Below are 5,232 nucleotides of genomic sequence, written 5' to 3'. Positions count from 1 at the left end.
TTTCAATATCAAATTAGGTAGATTTGGTGCCCTCATACCAAAACAACAGTGTTTTCAAACCACACCACTCATTAAATATGCATTCCACATCCCTACCGGGAAATTTGAGACATTATTTGCCAAAAAACATTAATATTCACGGAGAAATCGTCGAGTGAAAGTCTAGCACCCCTTAAATTTGTGATTTTCCAAAAGGCCTGATGCCTGGTGTGACCTGTCCATCATTAAATGAAAGTTTAAGTTTGTCTTACCTTCAGGCAGGTGCGGGCTAGCGGGGCGGCTGAGGACCATGGTCACGGTTCACTGATGCAGGAGTTTAGCTTTACAACAGGATCAGATTATCTCGAGCGGGTTTAAACTGCGATAGTTTGTTTGTCAAAGGTTGTTTTGCAAAAAGTCAACTTGCGTCAAAGTCTAGATGCAAAGGGGAGATGAGACTGAGCTGCGGCCCTTTTATATCCGACCTGGACCGGCCAACGTTCTGTCTCCATGGCAGCCATTGATGCTTGTGATTGGACAAGACAGGAAGAGACGGAATATGTGTTTTTCTCATCTTAGTCATATATTCTTATTTTATTTGTGCTTGTATTTGTTTTTCAGTGATTTGTTTGACCATTAGTTGTGATTTAATTATTATAAATTATTATTTAATAATTATTGTAACATTCGAAGCTACTGACATTGTAAACCTTATGCAACCTGAATATACTCATCAAAATAAATCAGTCAATATACAAATACAAAAACACGCAGTGATGTGATTCAATGAGGTAAATTGGGGAGATGGTGACTAAATACATTTGTCCGTTTTCTCCACATTATCTACTGAGATTGTTATTACATTTTTTAATGAATTAACTTTTAATTTATGTATTTCATAAAGCATGCTGTATATACACTGAAGTTTAGACACACCTTCTCATTCTATGTTTTTTCTTCACTTTTATTATTTTCAAAATTGTAGATTAATACTGAAAACATCAAAACTATGAGAGAACATATGGGATTATGTAATAAATACAGCTTTGCACACTTGTTATTCTCTCAATCATCTTCAAGAGGTGCTCACCTGGAATGGTTTTCAGTTAACAGGTGCAGCTTGTCAAAAGTTAACTTGTGGAATTTCTTGCCTTCTTAATGTGTTTGAGACCAGCAAAGGGTAGCTACTTTGAAGAATCTAAAATGTAAAACATATTCTGGTTTGTTGAACACATTTTTTGTTTTCTATAATTCCATTATTTCCATCATAGTTTTCATGTCTTTAATATCAATCTACAATGTAGAAAATAAAATAAAATAAAATTAAAAAAAAACATTTAATGAGGTGTGTCCATATATATACAGCATACCTTATAATCCATAATTAATTAAATTAAATCTACACAATAATATAGTCATATTGTTGTTATTGTGTTTTGTTGATTGACATTGTTGTATTTTGATACTTTGGCAACATTAATACCATAGCTAAATAATCTTACAACATCTGGTTTCACTTGCACCCGGACCAAGTACCTCAGTGCTCCTCTTCATTTTTATGACTATTGGTGCTCTATTTGGACCCTGTTTACACTTGCGCTGACCACTAGTGATCCGATCACCCAAGATGCATTTAAAAACCAAGTGTAATCCAGGTCATAGACATGACATAGCTACACTTGGAAATTACATCACTTCCAATAACAACATTGACTTTTGGTTCCACACAAGAGAGACAAGAACACCGGCCTTCTGGGTTAGTATGAGTCATTTTTAAGCTGCTGCAAACTACCTACAGGATGATTTTGGGGGAGGAGTCTCTGAGTAACTGATATACAAATGGTCATTTTAAGGGTGCACCCTTAAAAGAAATGCCTTAAAGGAATAGAGAGGAAATGAAATGACATATTTTTGTTGGCCAACCCAGAATTAAGCATCATTATGGGGTCTACTGAGAATTCGCCTATGGGATTGTTGCATTGGATTTTGGATCATTGCAGAAAATAAGCTCTGTGGCAAACAAACATTTCTGATGCTTATGTGTTTTGTTCAGAAGGATAATCTTTACAAATAAACACCACTTTAATGATGTTTGAAGCGTTAATGCAGCTGACAGAAGTAAAAAGCTAACGTAATGCTATAACAAACTACTCAGCAGTCGTATGACTTTAACGTCAGTCTTTATGCTTCAGACAATCTCCAATGAGCTTACTAGCAGTCGTAACAAGCTAGTGAACCCGTATGCTAATAAATTGTTTATGAACCTAATCTTAAGAGTTTGCAAGAGCACTGAAAAACACAAATATGACTTATTAGCTATGTTTGTTGTTATTATTATATTTGTCCAAACAAATGTACCTTTAGTTGTACCAGGCATTAAAATGAACAAGAAATTGAAGAAAAACAATGGTCTAATATTTTGGTCTAATATTTTTTTCCATGACTGAATATGACAGCAGGCTGATATGTGTTTGTTAAGAAAAATCAAGGTGATATGATCTTATTAATTTTTACATTCAGCACAGAAACTTAATTCAGTTTACCATGCCTTATCAAAGTTTCACATTGTTTAAGAAAAATACATTTTGATGAACTTTAAACTATTTTGTTGTTTGGTTGTGTGTGATTATTACTCCATAAGTCACTATATATAGACAATATTTTGTTACGGTTACATTTGTAGTTTCTGCACTTATTTCTCCTCTGCTGTCTGTAACCATCACAATGTTTGAGTATTATTTATAGGTCAAAGTAGCTCTACACCGCACTCAAATTTTGTTTCATTGACTCCAGTCTCTGGTCAAAAACCCTCCAGAATATTACATCAATATACCTTTGGAACAACATAGAAAAATCCATGCTGTGATTTGGTTTCAAAAACTTTGGTCATTTGGGAGATTTCTGTATTTTCATTGATTGGATGAAAAGCACTTCTGTTCTCTAAACTGCTGAGAAAATCCTTTATTGTCAATATAGGAAGGGACATCTGCACATCATCAGAATGTTCTAGGTCTCTGGTTTGTGGTTGTAAAGTTTCATGATGCTGTGATTATCACAGCAGCTCATTTTATACACTGAGGTTGAGATTCAAGAAATGCTCTCACTGCAATGAACTGGCTACTACTGATGATTTACATCATCTAGCATGAAAAAAACTGGCTCATTGAATCCACAAGTCTCAGCTTTCTTGTGATGCCCAGTTTATGTAATTGAAAGCCTGTTTTGGGACCCCCGGAAGCAGTAATACAAATGAAAATCAAATAATTTGCAAAATATATTTGTTTTTTTATTCAGTGTAATAAACTCAATGCCTTTAGAATTGTTTCTCAGCTGTCCGTGGTGTCGGCTTCCTGTGTGTGTGAGGAGCTTCCCAAACCTCCACCAAGAAGATGGTAACAATGTCCTCTGTGCTGGGCGGGTGGGGGCAGGACCTGGTGGTGTTGGCGGGGGTCGGGGTGGAGAGGCGGGGGGCTTGAGGCTGAGAGTGGCTCAGTGGTCTGCTGTGGTCCTGGTTCTGCCTGAGATGATTGACAGCCACTCTCAGCTGCTCAAAGAGTACCACAAACATAGAGGAGTCCCGCCCTGTGGAAGACAGAAATATAACTCATGAATAATGTTGGACAAATTCACAATTCACTTATATAAGATTGACTCATCACCACTTAGTGTCACTACTGGTACTTTTACAGTCTCAGTGAGGGGATTACATACTTAGCTGACTGAAAGAAAGGCGACCACCGCTCTCCTTCTGGTCCTGTAGTCGTCCATCCTTCTCATCTGGTCCGGGGTAAACGCATCGTCTCTGTCGCCAAGAAGTCCTGGATGTTGGGTCTCATAGAATAAAAAGAGAAGACAAACAAGATAGTTAGCCACCTGTTACTTCACGTCTGTTAGTTACAACACAACAGAGCAAGAGTGAGTAAAATCATCAGTCTTTGAATCACTGGGAAGTGAGATTATTTAATGAGAACATTAACTCCTCAGACTTTGAGGAGTTAATGTTCTCATTAAGTATTGACTTACATTTGTTTGGTGTGGCCACCTATACCTGAAAAACAAAACAACAAAGTGAGTAAGACGAATAATCCCTCAAGTATTAAATAAGTGAAATTAAAACGTGTTGATGCTGTCATTAATTGTCAACTTACCTCAGGTATACGTGCCTGAAAAATCAAAGAACAAGTGCAAGAAACTGAACCCCACATTGATCAAATATATAACCTGTAATAAAACCCTGTAAAAAGAAATAACTAGGTGTGAAACGCTACCTAATGCATCCACAACAATGTCAGATGTGGAGGGTTCACCTGGGCCTTTTAGCCCTCAAGATTGAGATATGTACAAGTGGGCCCTGGTGCAAGACGCTACCGAGGGCTGAGTGAGCCCCGCAAGACGCTAAGGCTTCCTGAGGATTCTTCTGCCCCGCAAGACGCAAAGGCTTTCCAATCCTGCAGTATACATTACCAGCTGTCCTCATCGGAGTCGCTGTCATCCCACTCGTAATGGAAAGGACGCCAGAATGTCCCGGTGGTGGAGGTGCCCAGGCCTGTAGAGGTGGAGGGTGCAGAGTTCCTGTAGTCCTCTTCTGTGCTCCTGGGAGAAGGAGGTGTGGGTGCCGGGTCCTCGAGGTGGATCCTCTGCCTCTTCTTACCTACCTGCTCTCCATCGCTGTCTTCCCTGCGTCTCTTGGTGGAGGAGCCGAGGCCTGGGGTGGAGGGAGGCTGGAAAGAACGACCCTGAGGAAAACCACCATACTCACCGTCCTCCTCTTCGTCCGACTCGAAACGACCCTGAGGAAAACCACCATACTCACCTTCCTCAGAGACGAGGTCTGGGAAATACTTACCTGCATCACCGTCCAACACCTCGTTGAAGCCGTCTCCTGCAGGAAAAAAAGGAACTGAGAATGTGAGTTTACATCATAATGATTTCTCTTGACATGAAATAGTTTGCATTAAATTAGCAACAAACAAGGTTAAAGATAAAAAACGACAACAAACATAGAGGAGTCCCGCCCTGTGGAAGACAGAAATATAACTCATGAATAATGTTGGACAAATTCACAATTCACTTATATAAGATTGACTCATCACCACTTAGTGTCACTACTGGTACTTTTACAGTCTCAGTGAGGGGATTACATACTTAGCTGACTGAAAGAAAGGCGACCACGGCTCTCCTTCTGGTCCTGTAGTCGTCCATCCTTCTCATCTGGTCCGGGGTAAACGCATCGTCTCTGTCGACAAGAAGTCC

At 39.2% G+C, this 5,232-nt stretch overlaps 1 long non-coding RNA gene across 2 annotated transcripts; it reads right to left on the bottom strand.

Annotated features, from left to right (window-relative positions):
• Positions 1-3,433: 3,433 nt before the first annotated feature.
• LOC131959972 (uncharacterized) lies at positions 3,434-4,969 on the bottom strand. 2 transcript variants are annotated; one of them, XR_009389564.1, is made up of 4 exons: positions 4,128-4,178; positions 4,003-4,027; positions 3,691-3,810; positions 3,434-3,561 (listed from the first exon to the last, which is right to left on the bottom strand). It is a non-coding gene; the product is annotated as an uncharacterized LOC131959972 (long non-coding RNA). The 2 variants fall into 2 exon arrangements; XR_009389563.1 differs by having other exon boundaries at positions 4,003-4,969.
• Positions 4,970-5,232: the final 263 nt, after the last annotated feature.

The sequence above is a fragment of the Centropristis striata genome, chromosome 21 (genome assembly GCF_030273125.1).
Source record: "Centropristis striata isolate RG_2023a ecotype Rhode Island chromosome 21, C.striata_1.0, whole genome shotgun sequence".
In the NCBI taxonomy this organism is placed as follows: domain Eukaryota; kingdom Metazoa; phylum Chordata; class Actinopteri; order Perciformes; family Serranidae; genus Centropristis; species Centropristis striata.
The sequence above is the reverse complement of the archived record's forward strand: the minus strand, read 5'-3'. Positions and strand labels throughout refer to the sequence as shown.